Source organism: Physcomitrium patens, chromosome 1 (assembly GCF_059467195.1).
Source record: "Physcomitrium patens ecotype Gransden chromosome 1, ASM5946719v1, whole genome shotgun sequence".
NCBI lineage: Eukaryota > Viridiplantae > Streptophyta > Bryopsida > Funariales > Funariaceae > Physcomitrium > Physcomitrium patens.
In genome coordinates, this window is record NC_143410.1 from 589,973 (window position 1) to 607,601 (window position 17,629).

The window sequence follows — 17,629 nt, forward strand, 5'->3', positions numbered from 1 at the left end:
GGTACAAAAAAAAAAACTATCTTCAAAGCTTCAAATGTTATTTTTGCTTCTTGATTCTATTGAAGTTTTCTTTTATAAATCAAATATGTAAATAGAGTTGCAAATTAAAAGAATTCTTTGATGAAGATCTAATAGTAGTTGGCAAATCTCAAAAAATATTAGACATCTCTTATTATTTTTGATATCTTCCAATATATAATAGTTTAAACTTTTTTAAGATCTATTATAAGTCCATCATTTGAAATGATATATTCTTAAAAATTGACTTGAATAGTATGAAATATACACTTTTTTATCTTGATACAGAATCTTACATCTCTTAATTTTGTAATACACAACTTACATAAAGTTCATGTTCTTATGTATTTTTAAAATAGATTAAGATGTCATTTAGATAACACACAATAAAATCATCTACAAACTTCCAAAAGATATCATTCATAAGATGTTGAAAATCTACTAGTATATTTGTAAGTCCAAAAAGCAAGACATTATATTCAAAATGTTTGTATTTGATTCAAAATAAAGTCTTTTACTCATTTTCTTATTTGATACATATCAAATTATATGTTCCTTGTAGATCTATTTCTGTATAGATCTTAACTTCATTCAACTAATTAAAAAGTCTAAATATGAAAGATAGTGAATACTTATTCTTGATGGTTATCTTATTGAGTCTTTAATGATTGACACACATTTATAATGACCCATCTTTTTCTTCACAAATAAAATTGGAGCTCTTTTTAGAGATTTGGAATTATGTATGAAGTTCTTAACTAGATTCTCTTCAATATAGTCTTTAAATTTAGCTAATTTATTTTGTAATAAATTATAGATTGGCCAAATGGTAGTTGAGTTCTTTCTTGAAGGTCAATTGAGAAGTCATAGGAATGTTGTTATGGAAGAATATCTACATTCTTCTTTTCAAATACATCTTAAAAATCTTGATATTGGCTAGGAATGTTATTTGAAGACTTTCTACTATTAAAAATATATATGAAATAAATGACACAAGATGATCTTTTTTTTTGTGGCCTACAAAAAAGTTTTTACACCTATAAATATAGATTTGATTTTACTAGACTTATGACTTTCTACTTGATCAATTATACTCTTAGTCATATTTTCAAAAAAATCAAGATTATAAGAAATCCAATCTATTCAAAGATTATATTTTTTTAACCATAATAAACCTAAAATGATTGAATTAGTATTAAATCTAATGATGTGAAATACCACAAAGCTCCTATGACCATTATTTATTATTTATAAAAGAAATATTTCATAAATAATATCTTTAGGGAATAATGAACAATCATTTATAATTTCTACATGAACAGGTTTTATTTTCTTTAATAAAGGTATGTTATGTCTTTTAATAAATTCTTCATTTAAAAAGTAATTTGAGGCTCTTGAATCTAATAAGACAAAGGCTTTGTAATGTTTAGGATTTAAACTAAAGTCTATTATAAAACAAGGAGAAGACTCTAAGATAAGAATAGAATCTTCATTAGATGTTGTATAAGTTTCTAATTGCATAGTTTCTATTGTAGCTAGACAAATAACTTTTCTAACATATTATCTTCTTTGACAATTGTACTTCTTATTTTATGATTTTTTTTTTGAATAATATTAAGTAGAGTACTTTGATTTTCTATAATATAAACATAATATTTTTTGATAATGATGAGTCTTTTCTTGCATAGTAAGAGGTTTGAAATATGCTATACCAATTTTTATATCTTCTAATTTCAAAGATGTGTGTTGAGAAGACATTGGTATTGCCATTGAGTTCTAATAAAAAAATTGTGACAATTAATTTTTGTTCAAAATCAATTTTGTTCAAAATCAATTTTTTGACTCAATGTTAAAAGATCACATAAAATAAGCATCAATTTCTTTATATTGTATTGTAATCTATAAAAAAATTGACTAATGAGTACAACATCATCCCACTTAATATCAATGAAAAGTTGTCTAAATTGTGAAGCATATAATATTATATGTTGATTTTTTTGTCACAAAATATAGATCTTGTTTATTACAATATGAACTACATCATTTTTTCTATACATAGATTAAAAATCCATCAAAAAAGCTTCTATATTATCCAATATTAAGTCATGTCATTCAAAAAAAGATGAAAACCATGATAATCCAAAATTAGAAAGTAGAGTTCTAATAAAATTCACTTGTGATCCTAGAATTGGATAGCTTCAGAAATGAAGTTCAATTATCAATTGTACTTTATTGATGAATTTTTGAAACTTTGATCTTATACCATCAAACTTCTCAAGTAAGGCAATTCTTGATTTTCTAACACTTGAATAGTGGTCTATCATAAGAAAAGAGACATGATTTGGTGCAAATATTGAAGCAACTTCAATCATCTATACATCTCCATTTTTTTGTCATTTTTGTTCTTCCTTACAATGGTAAATTGAATTGATACATTGCAAGTATTAACTCTCTTAACTATTCTTGCATTTGTGCCATTGCACTTATCATTTTGACAAGCTTTGCCATGATAATACTTAGAAGAAAAAAGATCTTCAGTATTGCTTAAGACAAGTAAAAGAAAGAACTTGAAATATATATTGATATCAATTTAAAAGAGGGTAATCCACAACTTCTAATATATTTATGTCTTATTAAGAAAAAGAGATAATCCACTCCAAATAAAAAAAAAAGACAAAACTTTGATATTATAAATGTATCTTTCTTAATCTATCAAAGATAATAACTAAATAAAAATAAATAAATTAGTGAAACCTTCTTAAAAAAATAAAAAAAATAAAAAAATAATAATAATAATAATAATAATAATAATAATAATGTTTACTAAAAAAGGACTGAAATGGCTATTATCAAAAGATAAGAAAATTAGAATCTTCTTGAAACTACATAAGAAGAAAGAAAGAAATTGATAAGAATGAAGAAGGCTTCATTCTTGCCTCTATATATACTATCTAGCTAGATACTATGTAGTGTAAAGTACACAAATTAGAAGAAGATACATAAACTCGTGGAATCTATGTCAAAAGAAAAGTAACAAAATAGAAGAAAATATGTATATTCAAGGAAGAATTCGAATGGCTATTGCCAAAGACTAGAAAACATAAGGTTCTTGAAACTAGAATAAAAACAAGAAAAGAATTGACAAAAGTGAAGAAGGCCTCATTTTTGCCTCTATATATACTACTTAATTAAGAATTATGTAGCAACATGCTATAGGACCTCCAATACATTTTCAACTTGCAGGATACATGTCTAATTTATAAGGCAAGTTTCCTAGGTGTGTGCCATATGTCCAACTTGTACTACAAGTATTCAACATGTCAATACATGGCCTCCTTGTTGGCCAAGTTTTCAACCTACTAATCACCTATAGACATGTATAAAGGTAAAGCAGCATCGATAAAGCTTCTAAGAAGCTTTCTACAAGATATTATTATATTTATCTATTTTGACTTACTTCTACTTATTCTCATTATCTAGTTAATTATCAAGATAAATATGTATGTCTGTAATATTATCTCCCCTTCTAGAGACGAGTTCTACAAGGAGCGATGATTACATGTTGATGAAGTCTAAGATGGGCCAAACTATATTATCTACATACTCTAATCTTTATTTCTTTTGAAGGTAGTTGATAGGTCCTTTCAACCATTGATAATGTCTCATACCATGATAGGAAGACTGTCCTGATATTTGATCATTATTGAGGCCTTCATAACTTCCTTGAAATAAAACATTAGTAATACCATCAAAAGTGGTCCTAGCTCCAAAAGTATCACTAAACACCAGAATTCTCTTCTAAGATCATAGTCCCAAAAATATTGTATCTTGCCATCTATTTGAAGAAGAACATGTCATTCTTGAAGATCTTCATTTCAATTTTGGCATTTCAAAGGTTGTGATAGTCACAATGTTTTGTTTGGTAGCTCAACAAATGATAGTTCTTGAATCGAATCTATTGGTTGTTGATTCTTCATCTCCAAAGCATTAAAGAATCCAAAGAAATAATGATACAAGATAGAATGAAATTTCAATTAGTCTTATTTTGCTTTACAACAAAGAATTTTTTAACTCTTCATCTTAGTTTTGATGGATGTCATTGATGAAAAGCTTTAACTTTGGCTGATGCATTTATTAGATTTCTAGATGGCTCCCATGTACATTCATTAATATCATATCCATACCAATATACTAGATATTCTAACTTATTTTGGTACCATCTTGAATCTAAAACTTCTTCCACCTTAAATTCTTCATTATTGTCTACTTCTATAGGATGTAGTGGCATTTGTCTCCTTCCTTGTATATCCATTATCTTGTATGGCTCAAGTAAAAATACATGGAACACAAGATGGATTTTCATAGACTCTAGCAGGTATAATCAATAAGTAATTAGATTGTTCTATTTATAAATAGAAAAGAGTTTAAGCCTACGATAATCCAACTTATCTTAAGGACAAAGAGTTTTAATATTATGACAAAGTAACCATACCTTATCTCTCACATAGAATTGAGGTTGTTCTTTCCAATAGACATCTACATTGGCTTTTTGTGATTCTTGAGCTTCTTTTAATTGTACCTTCATTATTGCATGTAACTGTGACAAATAATTTGCCACATTTTTTGCCGTAGGATTATCAACTTTTGAAAAGTCAAAAGTGTCAAATTGTGGATGATAACCGTAATTGGCAAAGATAGGTGTTTGTTGAATAGAAGAATGTATGGAATTATTATAAGCAAACTCTACCAATGTCAAAAGTATTGTATTATGTGCTAACTTGCTTGAGAATACACCGCGCATCTGGCTGTGAAAGATAAAACAATGTTTTGCAAGTATCCAAGTAGTCTAGTGGGTTTCAACCATCTAAATACAAACTATTTTGGATTTCAATGTAAAAGCTTAATTCCAATATAAAGTGCTTAGAAACACTATTTTTAATAACTTCAAGCTATTATAAGCACAAATTCTTTTGTTACTTTGTTAATTTTATTTTATATTTTTTATTAGTATTATTTTTATTTTTTTTTAATTTTTAATTTTTTTAATTTTTAAACTCTAACCCTAGACAATGAGCTTCAATAAGCTGCAATTCTCAATCTGATCATTGTTGTAATATGTGAAGTCTTGCTTGAGAATGCTCCAAGCACTTGGCTGTGGAAAGAAGAATGGAAATTGTAATAACAAAATCCTAATTCTAATAGAATACTAACAATGCTCTAATTAGACCATAATAATGGTAAGCAAGCTTAATCAAATTCAAAGAAACCTCAGAGAAATTTCAAACAAATAATAAGAATTCTTAAAGAAATATTAGAAGTATCACAAATATCACTCAAATATATCTCAATTCAATCATAATTTAATTCTAATTAAAATCCTATTGAACTTCATTCAAACTTTAGGCCACATTAATTGAATCTTAAATCCTAATAGAATCCTAAATCCTAAATCAAATCCTAAAAAAACCTTAAACCAAATCCCAACCAAATCCTAACCAAATCCTAAACCAAATCCTAAACCAAATCCTAAACCAAACTCTAAACCCTAAATCAAATCCTAGCCAAACTTTAATCCAAATTCTAAATTCTAAACCAAATCTTAATCCAAATTCTAAACCCTAAACTAAATCCTAACTAAATCCTAAACCCTAGATCAAATCTTAATCAAACCTTAATCCAAACCCTAAATCCTAAACCAAATCCTAACTAAATCCTAAATCCTAACCAAATCCTAAATCTTAAATAAATCCTAATTAAATCTTAACTAAATCTTAATCCAAATCTTAAATCAAATCTTAAACTAAACCTAACCAAACTCTAAATCCTAAATCAAATCCTAAATCAGATCCTAAATCAAATCCTAAATCCTAAATCAAACCCTAAATCAAATCCTAAATCCTAAACCAATCCCTAATCAAATCCTAATAATTCCTACAACAGATTTAAATCTCAATAATTAATGAATGAATTATTGATCTTAACTCAAATTTTGCATACTTCTTAAAAACTAAATTGAAAACAATCACAAAATTTTTGAAAAGGATCGAAATTACCAAATAGATAATAATCTCAAAAACGTGCTTGTATATTGGTTGGCCTCCTTCTCCAACCTTGATGCTAATCTTCTAGAGCCAATATCTCTCCTTTGCATTGTTTGATTGATCTCAAAAATCTCATATACATTGAAAAACAAGTCTAATATCCTCTCACACAAGTTTCACTCCAATCCAACTAGTAGATTGCACGAAATCTTAAAAACCCTCACTGGACCTAAAATTCTACTTTCTGAGATCATGACCCACTTAAACCTCAATATCTCTCAATTCAACCATTATATCGAGCTCAAATTCATGAAATTTCATCCGTAGATCTATTACAAAACTCTTGAAATCATCCAAAATATAAACCCTATTTTATTTCATAAAATCCAAGTTATCCGAAACAAACCTTGACTTTGCAAAGCTCTTACAAAGTCATATCAACTCCAAATCATCCAAAATCAATGCCTATAGAAACCTTATCCAATCTTCTATCAAACCCCACTCTTTGATTTGCCAAAGAGTCCCGAAGTCATTGTCTAGACTCGGTTTTGTGCCCCAGGGTCTGATTTCGACCATGGTTCATAACCGGCCCTCTCCGGGTATCAATATCTAGTTTTTCTAAGTAATTTTTACTAAAATTTACTCTTAACTTCTTCTTAAAAATGTCTATATTATTTATTTTTTCAATCTACCTTGTTTTGCCTTATTTATGGCCCTACAAAGTCAGTAGAAGTCACCTATCTAAAAAGGCATCATTGCTACTAAAAGTTTTACTACCTTCCTATCTTTTATCCATATTTTTCTACTTTTTCTTTTAATTTGGCTCTTCTATAATAAGATCTATGTTATCATCTTTTACTATATAGGCGTGATACAACATGACACTGTCCGATTGTTGTAAAACTTCTACCACTAGTGTCTTTGTAAATCTTCTAAATGCTCAAGAAGTTTCAATCCAATTCAACTTACAGATTGCAAGAAAATGCCGTAAATCCACATTGATGTCCCTTGACTACCGCTTAGAAAGTTGGTGACAAACTTTGAATTATAATTTCTCCTTCTCCAATCATTAATTCTCATTCAAACTTTGTGTGCAGCTCCACCTTTAAGTCCTCGATTTACCACACTAAAATTCACCTTATTCCAACTGATAGATCTCCAGATATTACAGAAATCTTTTAGAAGGAGCTTGAAGCTAGCTCTCCGACCCCAAATCCCGATCTCTGAATGCCTCTCTACTTTGTCCTAAGTGGCTATTTTAGTAGCTAGAGGACTGGTTTCAACTCCGACCTACAAACGGTCATCTCTCGGATATCAATCCTACTTATCCTAGAGGTTTTTTAGCACTTCCTTATCCTTAACTTTACTTTATTATCTACCATATCATTTTTTTACTTCATCTACCTTATTTTTACTAATTTATGGCCTTTTTAAAGTTATAAAATAGTTTTTACAATCTAGAAAGAAAATTTAATGACAAGCTTTTATCTACTAACTATCAAAACAAGAAAATACTCTAAAAGCTTTTATAAAGCCTTCTTAAATTGTCTTGAGCTCTTATCAACCAAGATGACTAAATATTAATAAAATCTTTTTCATTTATATTTTCACCATATAGTTGTGTTACAACACAATATCCACCCCTTCTGAACAAGTGCATTCTTTGGTATGCATTAAATAACTCAGTTGTTGTTTGATTCATAATATGTTCTCGAAGTCTTCATCCAAATCCTCATCATTTTTGCCATCTAAGTCAAATTCATCTTCCTGTTGAAGAATAACTATGTCTTCATCAAGGTCTTCTATGTTTATTTCTATGTATCTTTGTTTAAATATTTTTACTCGCTTCTCTATAATTGGTATTTTTAACCTTGTTCCATCTAACTCTCGCAATGAGTAAGTTACATTATCATGAACAATTGTTATCACATACGGTCCAAACCATCATTTAGAAAACTTCCTTAAAGTACTATGTTGATTGTCCAAGCTACTATCATAGACCAAAATCCAATCACCTTCTTCAATTGCTTTAGGCCTCAATCAATGTTGCTTATCAAATTGTGTCTTGTTTTGTACGCTCGCTCTTTTTAACCTTTCTAATGCTATTTGCACATCTTCCGATCTTTGCTCTAATTGTTGAATTCTAATAGTTAGAAGTTCTTTTCTTATCAATCCATCTTTCCAAGGTAGCATACTCCAAGTAGGTACTTTTTCTTCAATTGGCATAGTTGATTTTTGACCTGTCATAAGCTCAATAGGCATATATCCCATTACTAAGCTATGAGTTGATCGATCAGCTTATAATGCAAATACCAAAAGTCGTGGCCATTCTCTAACCTTCCCATTACGAGCTTTAATTAATACTTTCACAATCGGTGGGTGAGCACGTTCACTTTTTACATTTCCTTCAGGATTATAAGCAATAGTCAATGATAGTTTAATTCGACATCTTTCAAAGAATTCACGAGCTTCTTATGCATTTAATTCTCCATGATCTGCAATGATTTTTCCTACACATTCGTAAAGATAAATAACATCTTTAAGCAAAAATCTACAAATTTCTTCTGTAGATTTTATTCTCAATGCTTTTCCTTCTACTTGATTTGATAAATCTTTACGAGCTAAGACCAAATATCACAATTACCATAATCCGATTGGCATAATAACCAAATCAACAATCCATTTAAAATAAATAGCTAGATGATATGTAGGATGAAGACCATCTCAATGTCGTATATTAGAATACGCTTAATAAATTTTACATGACTCTATAAATAAGAGCACATCTTGATACATATTTCTCCACCAATATCATTCCTTAAGTTTAGCAAAAGTAGCCCAAATTCCTCTATGTCCTACTGATAAACTATCATGAAACTCTTTTAATAATTTTTGTTTCTCTTCCTTATTGCCTATCACTCTATGTGCCATTCCAATTCCTTTCTTTGGTCTCTTCCATAAGAATCCTTCTTGAAGTAAAAATCCATATGTCTTTCTTTTATTTGTTTAAATTTTTCTGTAGACCAATTTTCTTGTTTAGTCAAGGTATTCAAGTAATGACCAATATCCAATAATTCTCCTTCATAAAATTCTTCAAGAAATAGCTTGTCTTTTTTGTTAAGATTTGATACTAAATAGAATTTTGATCCAACATCATCAATGTCTTCAACCATTTCGTCTTTTCTTTCATATCTTCTTCGAGATAGCATATCTGCTACTAAATTGCCTTTTTTAGTAATATGCTTAAATTTCGGATTTAATGACTTAATATAAGCAATCCATCTTAACATTGCAATATCCGATGTTGAACAATTAGTAATCATTCCAAGCAATGGCAAGCAATCTATTTCAATTACTACTACTGTACCAATCAAATAATCCCTTTCAGCTTTCATAGCCGAAACAACTCCCCAAATTTCTCTTTTGACTTAAGAATATACACGTTGACGAGTACTCAAAACTTTAGCTCCAAATTGAATTACAAATCTATTTCCACTTGAATCTTCTTGATCCACAATCCATCCAATAGCAATAGGATTAGTATCCACAGTAAAAATTACTTGTCTATTACAGTCATAATCAATTCTTCTTAAAATTGGAGGAGTCATCAATAACACCTTAGCTTCTACATTGCTTCAGTATGCTTTCTTTTCCATTTAAATCGATAATCCTTACATAATAATTCATACAATAGATCTGCTATATGAGCATAATAAAGAATCCATATATGATAAAATACACAAGTCCCTAAAAACTTGCATACTTTTGTTAAAGAGTTTTTATGAATCTTTCATCCTTCCAATTGCATCAACTTTCCTTGGATCTGGCTTTCTCTCATAAAATCCACACAAATGCCCAAAAATAAGAACTTCTTACATTCCAAATTTAGATTTTGCTCCTGAAAGTATAAAATGAACCTCTTCAAGTCGAGTTAAAATCTTTTCACAATATTTTATATGATCAACAATATATTTGTGACACCCTCTCTCATCTAAAGTTTCATCTTTTTTTCCTTCTTTACATCCTTTGATAGGAATATCATCTAAAAAAGGTATAGTTTTTTCAAGAATGAAGTTTCTTAATACCTTGTTCATCCCATTCATCATATGTGCAACTGAGTTAGTAACACCTTGTAGGAGAGTATACAATTTAAATAATCCAAGTAGAGTTCTCATTGTTGTTAGATCTCTACTTCCATGTGCAAGTTGAAATTGATCATAATCCGAATATAAATCACCTATTGAATAAATTGCCCTTCCCGCAAATGCTTTTGTAAACTCATCTACTAAAGGTCCTATACATGCATTTCTTATAGTTACTGCATTTATTAGCTGCATATCTTGAATAAAACATAACGATCCATTTTTCTTAGGCACTGTTAACCAACAACTAGAATATAGAGCAAAAAAAGGCTCCAAAATTTTCATTCGCATCTTTTCTTTCAATAATTCCATCAATTTAGATAAATGTGCCCTCGGCACAGGAATTGGCCTTAAGTTCCAAGGTATATGAGGTACTATAAAGATAACCATAGGAGCAACAATATTAGGATCTACACATCCTATTTCACAAGATCCAAAAGTAAATGGTTTACCTCGTTTAGCAAGTATTTTTTTAAAATATTCAATTTCTATTGGAAATAAAGAACCATCACATCCAATCTTCAATTCTTCAAAAGTCTCCTTTGTGAACTGATATCCAATATTCTTTGGATCTCTTAAACTCTCTTCTTTTGATGCTTCTTCCATTCGTTCCTTAGAATCTTTTGGTAAAGGTCCGGCAACAGGTTTTACCTTTTTATCTACTGTTTTATTTTTGTCTCTACAATAACTTCTAGTGCTTGAAAATATTCAAGTATAATATAAATCTCCCTCGAATGAATTTCCACAATCTTATCATTATCCCTTAATCCAATAGTTGCAATTAATTCCAAATAATCCTCTAATCTATTTTCTTCATAAATACCTAAAATCCTCTCATCATCTCCTAATGTTCCTAACTTGCGTAATTCCCTTTCAATACTATATAAACTTTTTTTTTTACTTTTAAAATCATCAACTTTCTTATACATAATATTTCTATTTTCAAAAATATCAATAAAACTTTCATCAAAAGTATCTACATCTCGCAAGAGTACCTCCTCTTTTGTACATCCATAATCTTGCTTTATAATAGTACTTCTCCAAAATCCTTAAATTCTTCAACAATCCTTGGCAATGGTTTCCCCTTCAATCTATTTCGATTTTGTTCATGATTAGGAAGTACTATTAGAAATTATATAGCTTTCCTTCCATCTTCACTACGTATCCTTGCATAAGCAGAACCATCGTCAAGTACTTTTGTTTCCATCTGTGTTGCCGTAATATAAGGTTGTCCTAAAATCAATGGATGAGACGTTATATCTTGATCAATGAAATGTTGTTTTGTCGCAATATCTCCAATCCAAATTTTGACATCTGGACAAGTTCCATATACTTCACCTCGTGTGTTATTAGTTGCTCGTATGTAGAGCTTGTCTATAAAATTTGCCTCGTGTATTATTAACTGCTCATATTGCCCATCCATATTCCATATCAATTCGCCATTTTTGCTTCTTATAAAGATCCTTAGACATAAGATTTATTTCAGAACCATAGTCAACTAAAGCAACAATTGGTTCTTTTATATCTCCTACTTTCACCAATACTTCAATAGTTACCCTTGCCCAATGCTTTCAAGTATAATGGCTTAAAGCTTTCATTTCCTTATCACTATAATCTTTAAAACGTACTTCTTGATTATATCCATTTTTTTCATTTGTTGATTGCTTGTAACCATTATCAACCTCTTCTCCATCTTTATATAATCTTGCATCAATAGCATGAGTCATTCTAGCTTCGCCCATTAATTGCCGCTTTCGCTTAATGTTGTCAATGATAACATCATGAAACTCCTTCTTTGCAATTTCCAAAATTTCTTTTAATGTGAATTCTACCTTAGCATTTAATATACGTTCTTCCAACACCCCTTTTAAATTTGTTACTGCTTCAATATCAAAAAGTAGCTTATAAGTAATTGATTTACCCTTATCTTTTGTCTCTTTTGTTTTTTCTTCCAATGATGTTGAAATATCCTTTATAGGCAATTCTTGTGAAGCCGCCTCACGAGCCTTGTCTCCTCGAGTTTACCTCTTAGAAGAATTTCCTTCTCTTGTACCATCAAAATTTCCTCGTCTCTTTTCTTCCATCAAAGCTTCATGTTGGCTCTTAACAATATATAAATGAATTGAAAGAGACTCAATAGGATCTTTCCAACTTGTTGTACTTCATATTGTAGCTACAATCCTCAATAACGCTTCCCGAGACATTTTTCTTTTTGTATTATAGAAATGGCAGAAGCCCAAAATTCACTAGTTTCTATACTTCCACCAAAGTCATCATCTACTTTAGCACCATAACTTGCACTCTCTCATGTTACTATTCTATGTTCTATTAAATAATCTTGAATTAATGCTCTCATACCTCCCTTGTCAAAATTGATTTGAAGGAGATCCTCTCTATCCTTCAATGCAATCTTTCCATCTTTCTAATAAATAATTCATTGTTGTACCATATTATTAAATTCATTGCAATCTTTCCTATTATATAAAGTATCATCACACCAAATACATCTTTATACATATCCTTGTTTTGAAACATTCTTCAAATTATTTATAGAAGTATTTACTTCAAGTCTTGCCAATTTGATTTGAAGATCTTGCATTCCACATATAATTTCTTCAATTTCCATATCTCTTTTTTTTGATAAAGATGTTGAAGGTTGAACAGTAGGCATTGTTGGTCGTATTGTATGTACTGAAACTTTAGGTGCTTGTACTACTTTTGGAATATTACTCCTATCCTTCTTCCTTTCTCTTTTTGCAAGCAAACCCACTACATTTTCAACATTTTTTCACTTTGTTGTCAATCCTTCATCTTCTTCTTTATCTTCAAGAAGCAACTCCAATTTCCCTTGTAATTCTCCATCAGCAGCTTGAAGAAATAATTCAACCTTGTTCGGCTCTAATGTCAATTTTTCTACCTTCAATAATTGAGAATATTGCCTCTTGAATTTCCTTAGTAGGGCTGTTACTTGTAAATTCTTATTAGGCTCTTCAATCCATTCTAGAAATAATTTCTTAATAACACGATTAGTGTCATTGAAGAAATATTCGTCTTTTAATGGATGTAAAAAAATCTCCCATGAATTTCTATAATGCTCCATAATTGATGTAATATACTCTCTTATCTTTGGTATCATGGCAAGTCCAAATAATTCAACCATCTTCTTCTCAAAAAACTATTTTAATTCTATTTTCTGAACATAACATCTTAAATACTTTGAAATATTCTTTCCATCAAATTGATCAATTTTATTGACCTCTGCTTGCAATGCTTTGGTTGCCAAAGCTTCTTTGCGATTATTGCTTTGATGTTGCTGCATAGATAATAATAACGCTTGAAACATATTAGCAATGGATGGATCCATGTACATACCTTATCATTTAGAAGAAATGCCACCAGAAGCTCCACTTAATGCTCCTCTCAAAGCTCCTTCAAAAATTTTATTCTCGTTCTCCATAAAATAAAAATAAAAATAAATCAATTCCAATACCTCTCACCTCAAGCTTTCACGTCGGATTCACCACTTATATTGTATTACGTGCTATCTTGTTTGAGAATGTACCGGGCATCTAGCTGTAGAAGATAAAATAATATTTTGCAAGTATTGAAGTAGTTTAGTGGATTTCAACCATCTAAATATAAACTATTTCAGATTTCAATGTAAAGCTTAATCTCAATACAAAGTACTTAGAAATACTATTTTTAATAACTTCAAGCTATTATAAGTACAAATTCTTTTGTTACTTTGTTAGTTTTATTTTTTATTTTTATTAGAATTTTTTTTTTTTTCTTTTTAATTTTTAATTTTTAATTTTTTTTAATTTTTAAACCCTAACTCTAAACAATGAGCTTTGGCAAGTTGTAATTCTCAATCTGACCATCCGATTGTTGTAAAACTTCTACCACTAGTATCTTTGCAAGTCTTCCAAATGCTCAAGAAGTTTCAATCAAATTCAACTTACAGATTGCAAGAAAATGCCATAAATCCACATTGATGTCCCTTGACTGCCGCCTAGAAAGTTGATGACGAACTTTGAATTGTAATTTCTCCTTCTCCAACTATTAATTCTCATTCAAACTTTGTATGCAGCTCCACCTTTAAGTCATCGATTTACCACGCCAAAATTCACCTTATTTTAGCTGGTAGATCTTCAGATATTATAAAAATCCATTGAAAGGAGCTTGAAGCTAGCTCTCCGACTCCAAATCCCGATCTCCAAATGCTCCCCTACTTTATCTTAAGCGGCCGTTTTAGTAGCAAGAGGAGTGGTTTCAACCCTGATCCACAAACGGTCGTCTCGTGGATATCAATCCTACTTATCCTAGAGGTTTTTCAGCACTTCCCTATCTTCAACTTCACTTTATTATCTACCATATCATTTTTTTACTTCATCTACCTTGTTTTTACTAATTTATGGCCTTTCTAAAGTGATAAATTAGTTTCTACAATCTAGAAAGAAAATTTAATGACAAGCTTTTATCTACTAGCTATCAAGATAAGAAAATACTCTAAAAGCTTTTATAAAGCCTTCTTAAATTGTCTTGAGCTCTTATCAATCAATATGACTAAATATTAATAAAATCTTTTTTATTTATATTTTCACCATATAGTCATGTTACAATACGACAGTGTTCTCCAATCATCTTATTGGTAGTTGATGGTACACTTCAAATACTGTTGTAAAACTTGATTTATATGTTCTGTTTGTCCATCAGTTTGAAGGTAGAAAGCCAAATATAGTTTTATATCCACCTTCAATATCTTGAAAAGAGTTCTCCAAAATCTTGATAAAAATTATGTTTCTTTATTTGATATAATATCCCTTGGTAATCCATGATAGTGATAGATGTTGTAAAGAAAGAGTTTAGCTATTCTTTCACTTGTGATAGATTTTGTACATAGTACAAAATAAACCATCTTGGTGAAACAGTCTACAATCACAAATATGGAATTATATGAACTTGAAATTAAAAGATCCATGATAAAATCTATAGAGATAAAAGACCATGGTTGTTCTCGTATTGGATAATGGTTGAAGAGATCCATAAGGTCAATGACAAACATCACATGTCTGTACAAATTCTTTAACAGCCTTCCACATTTGAGGCTATCAAAAATCTTTAGATATAAGCTCCAAAATCTTATTATATCCAAAATGTCCTACTGCAGGGAAATTATGATGAGCTTCAAGAATATGTAATCATGCTTCTTCTTCTACAATACATAAGCATCCTTTGAAATAGAGTAGGTTCTCCTTAAAGTCAAACTTAGAAGTATCTTGAGACTTAGAAGAATTGTTTTTAATATCATGAACAAAAAGGTCTGAGGACATACTTGCTTGGATCTGCTTGTAAAAAGTAAAATCAATAATCAATGTTGATTTTATTGCTTAGAGATGAAATAATTCTGGCTTCAAGTAAAATTATCTTTTGTTAGTCAAAATCTACTTTTCTTTCTTTTGGTGTAAGATAAGAATATTTAGAAAGGACATTAAATAAATCCTATTGTTTTCCTAGCCAATAAGTAATATTGAACTCAAATCTTAATAAAGACATGCTTTAACAAGCCAGGCAATGATTCAAAATATGTGCTAATACGAAATACTCGAGATTCTTATGATCTGTATATATGGTGACTCGACTTGAAGCACCTTCTAAATAATGATGTCATTCTTAAAAAGAATCCATGATTGTAAGAAGTTCCTTGTCATGGATTTCATAATTAATCTTGATTATTGAAAATTTTCTTGAATGAAAAGCTATTGCATGAAGTTTGTCATCTGCTCCTATTTGTCAGAAGACTACACTTAAGGCAAAGTCACATGCATCTATCTCCATAAAAAATACTTTAGAGAAGTCGACACGATGTAGGATTGATGCAAAAGTAAAAGCTTTCTTTAAAGCTTCAAATGATGCTTCTGCTTCTTTACTCCACTCAAACTTATATTTAAAAGTTAAGCATGTAAGTGGCGCTACAAATTGAGAAAATTTCTTAATAAAGATCTGATAATAATTAGCAAATTTTAAAAAGTATTATACATCTTTTACTATTTTTAGAATCTTCTAGTCCATGATTGTATAAATTTTTTTAGAATCCATCATTAAACCATTGTTTGAAATGATGTATTCTAAGAAGTCAATTTGGATAGTGTAGAATACACACTTTTCCATCTTGGCATACAATTCCACATCTCTAAGTTTTTGTAACTTACAAAAAATATAAATTTCATATTCTTCTGCATTCTTAGAGTAGATTAAAATGCCGTCTAAGTAAAAAACAACAAAATCATCTAGAAACTCAAGAAAAATATCATTCATAAGATATTGAAAAGCAATTGATATATTCATGAATCCAAAAAGCATGATATTATATTCAAAGTATCTATACCTTGTTTAAAATGCAGTCTTCTATTCATCTCCTTCTTAAATGCGATCCACATTGTATGATCCTTGTAGATCTATTTTTGTATAGATCTTAGCTTGATTTAATTGATCAAAAAGTCCAAATATCAAAGGCAGAGGATATCTATTCTTGATGGTAATCTTGTTGAGTCCTCGATAATCCACACAGATTTACAAAGATCCATCTTTTTTCTTCACAAATAAGATAAGAGCTCTTGCAAGAGATTTTGAATGGCGTATGAAATTCTTGGCCTACTTCTCATCAATGTACTTCTTGAATTCAGCCAATTCATTTTGTGATAAACTATAGATTGAATCAAATGGCAATTGAGTATCTTCTTTAAGATTGATTGAGAAATCATATAGATGATGCTTCGAGAGGATATTTGCATTCTTGTTTTCAAAAACATCTTAAAAATCTTGATATTAACTTAGAATTTCACTTGAAATCTTTCGTTCATTTAAAATGGGTGTGGCATAAATAACAAAAGATGATCCTTCTTTTGTAGTATGCAAAAAAGCTTTTGCACCTAGTAGTATAGGTTTGGCTATATTAAATTCATGGCTTTCTATTGGATTAGAAAAACGCTTAATGATATTTGAAGAAAAATCAAGTTTACAAGAAATCCAATCTATCACAAGATTGTACTTTTTTAGCCACGATAAACCTAAAATGATTGGATCAGAGAGAAATTTAATTATATTAAAAATTATGTAACTATTATGACCATTTATTCCTACATCTATAGGAAGTGTTTCAAGAGTAACATCTCTAGAAGATAATAGATGATTATCTATGACTTCTACGTATACGGGTTTAGTTTTTTGTCCTAAATATATATTATGAATTTTAATAAATTCTTCATTTTAAAAAAAAAACTCAAGCTCTTAAATCTATTAAGGCAAAGGCTTTGTGATCATTAGATTCTAAACGAAAAATTATTCTAAAATAAAAAGAAAGTTCTAAACAGAAAATAGGACCTTCATTAGGAATTGTATAAGATTCGAGTTGTACGGTGTTGTGAT